At 39.4% G+C, this 13,438-nt stretch overlaps 1 non-coding gene across 1 annotated transcript; it reads right to left on the bottom strand.

Annotated features, from left to right (window-relative positions):
• Window positions 1-8,327: 8,327 nt before the first annotated feature.
• On the bottom strand, window positions 8,328-8,438 carry LOC139191032 (small nucleolar RNA R71). The gene has a single exon (XR_011575163.1). It is a non-coding gene; the product is annotated as a small nucleolar RNA R71 (small nucleolar RNA).
• Between the last annotated feature and the right edge of the window lie 5,000 nt (window positions 8,439-13,438).

Here is a 13,438-nt window from a genome sequence, read left to right as displayed (position 1 = left end):
TTGTTATTATATGCAAACTCCATCAAATCTAACCGCTGATGCCAGACGTCGCCAAACTATAAAACAGAAGATCTTAGCATATCCTTCAGTGTCTGAATAGTCCTCTCAGATTGTATGTCTGTCTGGGGATGATATGCCGTACTATACAGTAACCTCGAACCAAGAGCTTCCTGAAATGCTACCCAGAACTTAGAAGTAAACCTAAGATCCCGATCCGAGATAATACTAACTGGAACTCCATGGTACTTAACAATCTTCGATATATACAATTCAGCTATTCGTCTTAAAGAATATTTCTCCCTCACTGGAATAAAATGCCCTGATTTAGTAAGCCGATCAACTATCACCCAAATGCCATCATAACCATTTCGTGTACAAGGAAACTTGTACACAAAATCCATAGTAATATCTTCCCACTTTCATTGTGGAACGAAAAGTGGCTGCATCAATCCAAATGGCTTTTTCCTTTCAGCTTTGACCTGCTGACAAATGGCACACCTACTCACATACTCAACAATTTCTCTTTTTCATACCTGACCAATAATAAAATGGTCAAATGGTATGATACATTTTAGTACTTCCAGGATGCATTACATAAGTTGAACAGTGCGCTTCATCCAAAATTTCTTTCTTTAGTTCCACATTATTCGACACGTACGTTCTGTTCTTTTTCATAAGCATGTCGTCAGTCTCCTGAATTCTGAGATCTTTCTTTTTCCCTTGATTTCTTGCCTCAATTTACTCCTGTATTTCTTCATCATTCATCTGAGCCTCGAGTACTCGATCAATTAATATTGGCCTGACCTGAAAATTAACATGTAAGGCTTCCTCTCATTTTTCCACCCGTAACTTCACTCCAGTGGACCTCAAATCCGCAAGAAGAGGAACATGACAAGTGTACGAAGCATTTATTCTCCCTTGAGGATTCCTACTAAGTGCATCTGGCACCACATTTGCACGACCAGGGTGATACTCAATCATTCAATCATAATCATTGAGCAATTCAATCCACCTTCGTTGTCGAAGATTAAGATCCCTCTGAGTAAAAAGATATTGAAGACTTTTATGATCCGTAAAAATCTTACATTTTCGCCATAAAGATAATGTCTCCAAATCTTCAAAGCAAAAACAATAGTTGCTAACTCAAGATCATGAGTAGAATAATTCATCTCATGAGGCTTCAACTGTCGCGAAGCATAAGCAATCACCTTACCATGCTGCATTAACACACGTCCCAGACCATTCAAGGAAGCATCATTGTAGATCTCAAAATTACCACTATCATCAGGAAGCGCCAAAACAGGTGCATGAGTGAGACAATATTTCAACTACTAAAAACTCTGCTCACAGTTATCATCCCACTCAAACTTAACATCCTTCTTGGTTAACCTCGTCAACGGTAATGCAATATATGAAAAATCCTTAACAAACCGTCTATAATAACCAACTAGGCCAAGAAAACTCCGTACCTCAATGACGGTTCGTGGTTGCTACCAATTCTCCATAGCTGCCACTTTCTAAGAATCCACTTGAATACCTTGAGCAAATATGACATGTCCCAGAAATGCCACTTGATCTAGCCAAAATTGACATTTGCTAAATTTAGCGTACAACTGATGTTCCCTTAATCTCTTCAGCACCCAAGTAAGATGTCGAACATGCTCTGATTTAGACTTAGAGTATACCAGAATATCGTCAATAAAGACAATAAAAAACCTGTCCAAATATGGCTGGAATACTCGATTCATCAAATCCATAAAGGCTACAGGTGCATTAGTTAACCCGAATGGCATCACAAGAAACTTATAATGACCATAACGAGTCCTAAAAGTTGTCTTAGGAACATCTTCTCTTTTAATCTTCAATTGATAATAACCAGACCTCAATTCAATCTTAAAAAACACACAGGGGCCTCGAAACTGATTAAATAAATCATCTATACGTGGCAATGGATAACGGTTTTTAATTGTTACCCGATTCAATTGCCTACAATCAATGCATAGCCTCAAAGTTCCATCTTTCTTCCTCACAAATAACACCGGAGCTCCCCAGGGTGAAGTACAAGGCTGAATAAAATCCTTATCAACTAATTCCTGCAACTGAATCTTCAATTCCTTCAATTCAGCAGGAGCCATTCGATAAGGAGTTAAGGATATAAGATCTGTACTTAGAAGCAAATCAATAGTGAACTCCACATCTCAATCTGGTGGCAATCCAGGTAAATCATCAGGGAATACATCAGGAAAATGCCTGACTACTCGCACATCCTCCACACTGCTAGGAACATTATCATTCAACACTACATGAGCCAAATATCCCTAGCAACCATTCGTTAACAACCTTTTAGCTATCATGGTAGAAATAACACCATGCCTCACCCCACTATTCTCACCCACAAATGTAACTCAGGTAATCCAGGACGATGAAAAGTAACTATTTTCCCGTAGCAATTTATATTGGCACAATTGTAATGCAACCAATTTGTGCCCAAAATCACTTCAAAATCCACAATATCTAACGGGATGAGATTAGCTGGCATAACTACATCCTCCACTAACATGGGACATCCTGGATATACATAACTAACATAAAACTTCTCCCCTCTAGGCATTGCAAACTCTAAATCATATCCAAAACATGTAGGATGAGGTTGTCTCAACTGAGCAAACGTATGAGAAATAACAGAATGCATAGCACCACAATCAATTAATACTCTAGCAAAATGACCAAGAATATTAAACGTACCCATGATCAAATCAGGATTATTTTGAGCATCCTGCAATGTCATGTGGTGTATACGTCCCTAGGCTTGTTGTCGTCCTCCACGACCTCTGCTAGCTTGATGGAACACCTCGCCCCTGACTTAGCTGACAAGGCTGCCTTGATGATCTCTCACTACTAGAGGCAACCTCCACGTGCTGGGATTGTCCTCCAAGATACCACTGAGACCCACCAGCTGAATAGGAAGGATACGACGTATAACCTCCAGGATACTGAGGGTAACCACTTGCTGATACAGGTCCTGTGGATACTGATACTACCCTGCAGAATATGGAGCTACATCACCCTGGTAATGATAAGCACCTCCACGACCCATCTGACCATAACTACTAGATCTTGGAACTTGCTGGATCGGCACTGGTGGTGGCAAAGAAGGTTGTTGGGGCCTCTACTAATTCTGAGGACAATGCATAGCCCGATGGCCCAATTAACCACAAGTAAAACATCTTTTACTACCCTACCTACACTCCCCAAAATGTCGATTGTTACATCTACGACAAAATGGACCACTAGAACCACCAGAATCTCTCTGCCTCTTAGAACGAGGACCTCTAGAAAATTTACCACCTCTCTTCTGACCAGTGGAGCCCTAACTCCCACTGGAAGAGCTGGAACTAGCTCCACCTATCTTAAAGCTCTGAGTCTTGTGAGGTCCCAAAGATGATTGACCTTTCCCTTTATCATCTTTCTTTTAATTTCCATCATTTTCTTCCTCCTCACTCTCACTAGGCATATTCTCTGAATCTTCAATTCACAACAGAATCTCATAAAACTTCTGGTAAGTAGCACATGAATCGGTGGTCGCCATAGAACGCCACTTCTTTCGAGTACCCAACCTAAAATGACGGAGCATCTCAACCAGATTAGCAGCAACCTCCGAGTGATAACGAGATAAATCAGTAATCCTCATGTAGTACTGATAGGAGCATATTTATGTGACTTAGTATGTTTGTTTTCGTGCATTTATGTTCTTAGTTCTTAGTTATGTTAGTAGTTTAAGCCATTTTTGTGTGTTTGTAGGTTCTATGGGCCAAGGATGCAAGAAGATGCATTTTGGAGCACTTTGGAGCATTTTTGGGCCAAGATTGGATGATGCAAACATGGAGACATGAGGATGGACGAATTTGATGATTCAATGGGCTAGAAATCTACATGTGTGTGTGCAAAGTGTTGGCCTACAACTTCAAACATCATAGCTGCCATGTGATGGCAGAAAATGTGTTTATTGCTAGCTAAATGGATGAAGAACATGCATGTGCAAGTATAAACACCACATGGGTAGCAAGAAGGAAAGAAAACAGCAACACACACACCACATGGGCAGCAAGGAATCAGAAATTAAAGCATGGAAGAGTGGGAAGTGATGATGACAACACAAACACACACACGGCAATGGAATGGAGTTGGCAGATTTCTACAACTTTGGTAGTGAATGGACAGCAAGGAATGGCAGAAATTGGACCACTATGAGGTGGATTTCTGGTTGGTCTTCCACTTATAACTTTGGGTGGCTTTGGAATGATTGTTTCTAGGTGGAAAGAGCACAAAAACAGCACACACACATGCAAAAACAAAGCTGGCAGCATCCTTTCTTCTTTGCCGTGAGTTGTCATGTCCATTGCCTTGAAATTCTTTTCATTTCCAACCTCTATATAAGCACCATTCAGCCTTCAAGGAAGGGGCAGTGATTCATACACATTTCCATTAGTTCCAAGGCTTGCAAAGAAGGAGGAGTGCTTGGAGTTGTGCTAGCCATTCCATTGGAGTTGTTGGAGCATTCTAGGTGTCTTCTACTTTGTTTCTCTATGTTTAATATCAATTGTTTTTGTTTAATTGCAAGTATGAGGAACTAAACCCTTACTTAGCTAGGGTGAAGTTCGAAGCCATGAACATGTTTGAGATATGAATTGATTTCTTCCAATTGTGATTTAATAAGTTGTGAATGCAATTCAATTAACTACTTTCTTCAAAACTAATTCTTGTATGTTGATTAAGGATGCATACTTAGTTTTCATGCATGAATTTGATGCTAGGATATAAATGAGTTTCACCTAATCGTTACAAGTTTATATTCATTGGTAGTGAAGGTTGCTAGTCACAATCGCGTTAATTGAATTCTTGGCAAACGTATCATGCATTCATAGTTACGAATGCCTCGTTAACACTTATGATTTTCATAGAACGTAATGATCTTTAATTGTATCTCTATTATGCATTCATGTAGAGGACTTTTGGAGAATAATTTGGATTGTCGTATGCATTCATCCAATTCAATAAATCAAGGAAAATCTGAGAATTAATTAGTGCATCACGGTTAATCTGGGGTGTTGAGTTTCATAATCTATTGAAAAGCAATTGGAAATCAATTCATGTACAAGTGTGTCATGTGTGAAGAATGGATCTCTAGCTAATCCATCAACCATCTATTTAGTTTTACTTTTTGTTGTTATCTCAATCTCATCTAAACCAATACCTCCCATTTACTTTCTTGTATCGAAGTGTGTTTAAGTTTGTTTAGTTTGTGCCTTAAAGTGTTTTGAACTCTTTGAGTCTAGTTTAGTGTTTTAAAACCTACTTTTGTGTTTTTAAGTTTCTTCTTATATTCTTGAGTCTTATATTTGTTGATTAGCATCCCTAGTTAATCCCCGGTCTAGAACGATCCCTACTTGCATCATTACTACAATTGTCATCAATAGGGTTTAATTTGTGTGTCAAGTAATTTTCGCACCAAGTACTCATTAGCTGTCATCTTTCCCTACTTTAGGTGCGTGAATTCTTGCTTCTTGCGATCTATATACTTTGGAGGAATGAATCTCTTCTGAAATAACTGCTTAAAAAGTTCCCAATTAGCAGTTTCTTCTGGTGACAACTGATAAGACTCCTGTCTCCACCAGCATGCAGGTTGCTCACCTAAAAACCATGTAGTCATCTCAACCCACCTATCTTCCAAAAGATTTCCCTGTCTATGCATCAAACGGAAAATCTTCTCAAGATGATTAATCCATTTCTCTGCTCCTTTAGACCCTTAATTGCCTAAAGGAGTCCTTTGGGGAGGACGATACGAAGACTGAATAGCATTAGCTATAGCTTCCCCTAACTGAGCTATATTAAGGAAACCAAACTCAGCTGAAGGATGTGGCTCTCTACGAGGCGGCATAGTTCTGACAGAATACATCAAAATAATTAGAACATTCACAAGATATGCAGGACTGCCAAACCTAGGCTCTGATACCAAACTGACACACCCCGACCTAGATCGAGGCATACTGGCCGTTACGTGAGGGTGACGTAGCCATGTGAACAGTGCGGAAGCAATATTAATATAAGAAATACGAATAAATGATAGTTCACATTTCGTGTGCATTTATATCCTCCATATTTGGCATCTTTGTGATGTTTTTGGATCAAACTAGTTGTATTTTACATTATTTGGTGTTAGTGTGCAGCCAAGTGTGTTTTAGGATCAATTGGAAGGCAAATGAAGTAAAAACACCCTTTTTGGTAGCTGAGCATTATTCCAAGCGTGGAGAAGATTTTGGGGAGTTAATTTGAAGTCCAAATGAGGAATCAAGGACTATTTTGGCTGCTGGAATTTCAGGAAAAGATGTGGAAGGAAGTGGTGCAATTCGGACATATTGGGTGGTTCCACACACCTTGCCGTGCATTCCCTTACCTTTCCAGCTCCCCTTTACACCAAAAACATGCACTCCCATTAATTAAACCATTCAGCCACATTTACACCAACAAACACAGCCATGCCGTGCACTTTCATACCCTTTTTCCAGCCTGTGCAAACAATTCCAGGTTGTTCACTGCATCCTTGCAGCCATTTCACATGCATCTTCAATTAAATAAGCAACAAGCATGCTTATATTCCCTGGTGCCGTGCATTGCCAGGGAGGAAGTCACCACATCCCATCATCATTCACATTTTTCATCTCCATTCTCTCCCATTTACAGAAACCATTCATTCACAGCCAAACAACCTTCATTTTACATCACATTTGGAGAACCAAGACAGAAGGCTACTCTTAAAGGATTTTCGACTTCAGTTCTTCTTCAAGGGTTTCTTCATCTTAATTCTATGTTCACTCATGTTATATATTTCTATGTCAAACTATTTGTAAACATGAGGTGTAACTAATCTCTTTCTAGGGATTCGATGTAGCCTAGCAAGATTGCCATGTAGTTAATTCAGAATGTTCAGTTGATCCAATTAATTCTTGTTTCATTCTCTGATTTAATTGTGACTTTGTATGTTGATTTTAATGCTTGATCACCATTTGAATTAACCACAAGTTGTATAGCCAATATTAAAAGCACACATCATGCATAATCTTGGTAGATATGGGAATGATTGAAGGTGATGTTTTGCAAACATCCTGCCGAGTGTTTCCTTTGGTTTTATGAAAGTTTCTTATGCATGACACATTCTTGATTAAGAACCAAAGTTGCACATTACAATTAGGTTCATGATTAGGAACATTTGATCAAATCTACACATCATATAGTTGATCAAATCTAAGTGAAACAAACTCAAGAATTAGGTAGATTGCTGAGCATAAACTGACTTAACAAGCATGGAATTGGTTTAGCTATGGTGAAACCGAATCCCTAGCTTCATCTACATTGGTGCTATCCCATTTCAATATTTGTTGATTTATTCATTTGTGTTCACTTCATTTTTGTGAGTTTCTTTTAAGTTACAACAACAAATCTGTCTAAGTTGATTAGTTTGATTATCTAATAAGGTTCTTGCAAAACAGGTGGTTGTATAAGTCCAATTAGTCCCTGTGGATTCGACACCCTTACTTGTGTTAATATACTCAACATGTTTTAGCACTAGGAAGGAATAAAACATCAACAAAAATGGCGCCGTTGCCGGGGACTGATTTCAGTCCCTTATAATTGCTTGTTTAGTTATGAACCCTTGTTCTTTTCATTTTAAGTAGAGTTCTGATTTTTTTATTCAAACTTGTTTTATTTTGTTTCAGGTAGTATATGTCAAATAGACTTATTGAGTTAGGCCAAAGAATTGAACGGTTGAAGAGCAACACTTTAGACAACTTTGTGCCAACAAGTTCATCTATTGTCCGTGAAGAAGAGGAAGGGAACTCGTCTAGTTCAACAAGTGAAGGATCTGAGCACGTTAATTGGGAAAGAGAAGAAGAGATGGCGGGCAATCAAGATGAGCTTCGAGCTTTGGAGGACTTTGCTCAGCCAATCATACCAAATTCACCTTCATGCATCTTGCTGCCCACAGAAGCTAGAAACTATGATCTTAAATCTTCACATTTCCATATGTTTCCCTCTTTCTATGGCTTACCTAACGAAGACCCTTTAGCTCATATTAAAGAGTTTTACAATGTTGTGAGTGGTTTGCCTTTGCAGGGAGTAAGTGAAGCAAATTTGAGGATGAGAGTGTTTCCTTACACTTTGAAAGATAGGGCCAAGAGTTGGTTGATGACTCTAACACCAGGTTCCCTCACCACATGGGATGCCGTGGCTAAGAAGTTCTTGGAGAAGTTTTTTTCCACTCAAAAGACAGCCACATTAAGGGGACAAATCTTCAACTTCAAACAAGATGATGGAGAACCTTTCAATGAGTGTTGGGAGCGCTTTAAAGGCCTTTTGCTGCAATGTCCACACCATGGGTTACCTTTTCACTTACAAATGCAAATTTTCTATGATGGACTAACCCAAACATGCCAATCAACTGTTGATAATGCAGCAGGTGGAGCTTTGAAGAAAAAGAATGCTCAAGAGTCATATAACATTTATGAGATGTTGGGGTCTAATGCTCAACACAAAGATTTAAGGGGTAAGAAAGTTGGAGTCTATGAAACAAGCTCTAATCATGATCTTTTGTTGCAGGTAGCTAACCTAGAACGGAAGCTTGAATCCGTGCTCAACATGGTGCCAAAAGCAAATGAGGTGTGTGCCATTTGCAACATACCAAGCCATCCTACTCATCAATGTCCATCTAGGGAGGCTTATCCCGAGTATGTCCAAGACCAAGTGAACCTCATGAATTCTTACAATCAAAGGCCAAGCAATGATGTGTATTCAAACACATATAACCCAAGTTGGAGAGATCATCCCAACCTTTCATGGAGGAACAACAATCAAAATCAATTCCAAAACTTCCAACCAAAACCTGCCACTACACTTGAGGATACGGTTAAGTTGTTAGCTCAAAACACCTTGCAATTCCAACAAACCACAAATAGCACTTTCCAACAACATTCGGCGGCTCTAACCAAAATGGAGACACAATTGGGACAGATTGCTGATGCCTTGAACCAAAGAGAGGTTGGAAAGTTTCCAAGCCAACCCGTGATACTCCAAAGGAACCAAGAGCAAGCTAAAGCAATCACTACACTTAGAAATGGTAAGGTTATCAATAATAGAGTTGGCAATGAAGTTACTAATGAATTTGATCATGTGAATGCAGGGGTTACTCAAGGAGAAAATGAGAAACCAAATGAGGAACCAAGCCAAGCTACTTCCTCATTTGAAGCACCAAATCTTCACAAGGCCGAGAAACCTTACACTCCACCAATACCATTTCCTGGAAGACTTGCCAAGAGCAAGCAGGATAAGTCATTTAAGGAAATTTTTGATATTCTAAGTAAGGTGAATGTTAACTTACCTTTGCTTGATGTCATTAGGAACATGCCGGCTTATGGGAAATTCTTCAAAGAGTTAAACAACTACAAAAGGAAGTATGGACCACATGAGAAGGTAGTGGTGTCTGAGAATGTAAGTGCAGTGTTGCAAAGAAAACTTCCACCAAAGCTCAAGGATCCAGGAAGTTTCTCTATCAACATCACCATAGGGGACAAGAAAGTAGAGAAGGCGATGCTTGATTTGGGTGCTAGCATCAACTTAATGCCTTATTCCGTGTACCTTCAACTAGGTTTGGGGGAATTGAAAGCCACCACCATTTCATTACAACTTGCGGACAGATCCGTGAAATATCCAAGAGGTATAGTAGAGGATATTCTAGTTCAAATTGATAAACTAATCTTGCCTGCGGATTTTGTAGTGTTGGACATGGAAGAAGCTCCTATACGTGACCGAGAGTTGCCTATTTTGCTTGGAAGACCATTTATGGCCACAGCCAAGACCATCATTGATGTGCAAAATGGACTCCTCACTATGACAGTGTTAGGAGATACCGTTCAATTCAAAGTGTTTGAGTCTCTTTCTCATCCTTCTTCATCTCTTGATTGTTATGCCATTGATGTGCTTGATTCACTTGTTTTCTCTAAGTTTTTGCAGGCACAATCTAACGAACCATTACAAACTGTTTTGAGTCAATCTCAAGATGAGTTTGATGAAGAAGATGCACTCATGGAAGAGGTAGCTGCCTTGGAAGCATTGGCACCGTATCCTTTGAATGTTTCACCTCTTGTAGAGCATTTAGAACCATCTAGGTCACATCTAATACCTTCTACTGTCAAGGCACCAAAACTTGAACTTAAACCACTTCCACCACATCTTAAATATGCATATCTAGCTGATTTTGAAACTCTTCCAGTTATCATAGCTTCTGACCTCAATCCAAATGAAGAAGATAAACTAATGAGAGTGTTAAAAGAGTCCAAATCAGCTATTGGGTGGTCTATTGCAGATATCAAGGGAATAAGCCCTACTATGTGCATGCATAGGATTCTTTTGGAGGATGGATCAAAGTCAACCCGTGAGCCACAAAGAAGGCTCAATCCACACATGAAGGAAGTTGTGAGGAATGAAGTGTTGAAGTTGTTAGATGTGGGGATCATATATCCCATTTCTGATAGCAAATGGGTGAGTGCTATTCAAGTGGTACCTAAGAAGGTCGGAATCACAGTGATGAAGAATGAAAACAATGAGTTTGTGCCCACAAAGCCCACGGCTAGTTGGCGTGTTTGCACCGATTACAGGAAGTTGAATTCTAGCACTAGAAAAGATTACTTTCCTATGCCTTTCATAGATCAAATGCTTGAGAGATTGGCAGGTTATTCACACTATTGTTTTCTTGATGGTTACTCAGGTTACAATCAAATTGCAATTGCTCCGGAGGATCAAGAGAAAACAACCTTTACTTGCCCATTTGGCACATTTGCATATAGGAGAATGCCTTTTGGACTTTGCAATGCTCCAGCAACATTCCAAAGATGCATGTTGGCAATTTTTTCTGACATGGTAGAAAGATTCATTGAGGTATTTATGGATGACTTCTCAGTGTTTGGTTCCTCTTTTGATGAATGTCTTAACCATCTCTCTTTAGTACTTCAAAGATGTCAGGAAACAAATTTGGTTCTCAATTGGGAAAAATGCCAATTTATGGTGAAACAAGGAATTGTGTTGGGACATGTAATCTCTAGCAAAGGAATGGAGGTGGACAAAGCCAAAATTAACGTCATCACCAATATGGTAGCTCCCACCACTGTGAAGGGAGTAAGAAGTTTTTTTGGGACATGCGGGTTTTTATCGTCGTTTCATTAAAAACTTCTCAATGATCACTCGTCCATTATGCAATCTGTTAGCTAAAGATGTTGTATTTCATTTTGATAAAGCTTGTATGGATGCATTCAATACTTTGAAATATGAACTAACCTCGGCCCCTATTATTATGGCACCAGATTGGTCCTTACCTTTTGAATTAATGTGTGATGCCTCTGACTATGCTATTGGTGCAGTTTTAGGGCAAAGGGTGAACAAGCTTCCACATGTGATTTACTATGCAAGCCGGACTCTAAATGATGCTCAACTTAACTATTCCACAACTGAAAAGGAGTTGCTTGCTATTGTTTTTGCCTTAGAGAAGTTTCGGTCATACCTTGTGGGATCTAAAGTTATTGTGTTTTCTGATCATGCAGCCCTTAGGTACTTAATGACAAAGAAGGATGCTAAACCACGCTTAATTAGATGGATACTCTTACTACAAGAGTTTGACTTGGAGATTCGAGATAAAAAGGGAAGTGATAATGTTGTGGCTGACCATTTGTCACGGCTTAATGAGAACCATGGAGTTGGACAACCTTTGCCTCTAAATGAATCATTTCCAGATGAGCAACTCCTTGTTGTTCAAGAAAAAGAACCATGGTATGCTGATTTCGTTAATTATCTTGCTTGTGGTATAATTAGAAATGACCTTTCTTTTCAGGAAAGAAAGAAGTTCCTTGCCATGGTAAAGCATTACGTTTGGGACGAACCATAGTTGTTTAAATATTGCCCTGACCAAATCATTAGGAGATGTGTCCCAGAGAGTGAGCAACAAAGCATTCTAACATTCAGCCATACATTGGCATGTGGAGGACATTTTGGTGCCAAAAAGACATCTCTAAAAGTTTTACAATCTGGTTTCTTTTGGCCTACTTTATTCAAAGATGCTTTTGATTTTTGTTCTAAGTGTGATAGGTGCCAGAAAATGGGGAACATTAGCCGAAGAAATGAGATGCCATTGAACAACATTTTGGTAGTGGAGCTCTTTGATGTTTGGGGAATCGATTTCATGGGACCATTTCCATCCTCTTTTGGCCACTTATACATATTAGTGGCAGTAGATTATGTATCCAAATGGGTTGAAGCCATTGCTACAAGAACTAATGATCATAAGGTTGTTTTGAATTTTCTTAAAGATGTGATTTTTTGTAGGTTTGGAACCCCAAGAGCTATTATTAGTGATGGTGGCAGCCATTTCTGCAACAAACCCTTTGAATCCTTGATGAAGAAATACAACATCAACCACAAAGTGGCAACCCCGTACCATCCTCAAACCTCGGGACAAGTGGAGATTAGCAATAGGGAGATCAAGAACATTTTGATGAAGACCGTGAGCCCTACGAGGAGGGATTGGTCATTGAGGTTGAATGATGCACTATGGGCATATAGAACAGCGTACAAGACCCCCATTGGCATGAGTCCTTATCGCCTTGTGTTTGGAAAAGCTTGTCATTTGCCAATGGAGCTTGAACACCGAGCATATTGGGCCATTAAGAAGTTCAACTTTGATTACAAGGATGCTGGAATAGCAAGGAAGCTCCAACTTAATGAGTTGGAAGAGCTCAGAAATGAGGCATACGAGAATGCCAAAATCTACAAGGAACGGACTAAGCTCTATCATGACAAGGCCATCCTACGGAAGGAGTTTCACCAAGGTATGAAAGCACTTTTGTATGACTCACGTTTGAGACTTTTTCCAGGTAAATTGAAGTCTAGGTGGGTAGGACCATTCAAAGTGCTGCAAACATTTCCCCACGGAGCTGTGGAGATAGAGAACATGAAGAATGGCACCTCTTTTAAAGTCAATGGGCAGCGATTGAAACCATATTTGGAACAAGTGGAGGAAGAGCAAGTGTATCAAATTGTCGATTTTCTTGAGTTTACAACACCATGAACAAGCTTCCATGTCTTGCATAGACATTAAATAAAGCGCTTGCTAGGAGGCAACCTAGCATGGTTTGTGTTCTATCTTCATGTTGTGTTTATGTTGTTACCATTCCATAGTCTTTGCCTTCTTGCATTGCATACAATTTTAAGCATTGAGGACAATGCTTACGATAGGTTTGGGGGTATTATGGAAGGTTTTGTTTGTGTGTTTGGTTAAGTGTGTTTTTGCTTACTATTACGAATGTATATGAGGCTTTTGTTGGCAAACAAACTATTG

Source organism: Malus domestica, chromosome 13 (assembly GCF_042453785.1).
Source record: "Malus domestica chromosome 13, GDT2T_hap1".
In the NCBI taxonomy this organism is placed as follows: domain Eukaryota; kingdom Viridiplantae; phylum Streptophyta; class Magnoliopsida; order Rosales; family Rosaceae; genus Malus; species Malus domestica.
Note: the sequence above shows the minus strand (reverse complement) of the source record. Positions and strands in the feature narration are given on the sequence as shown.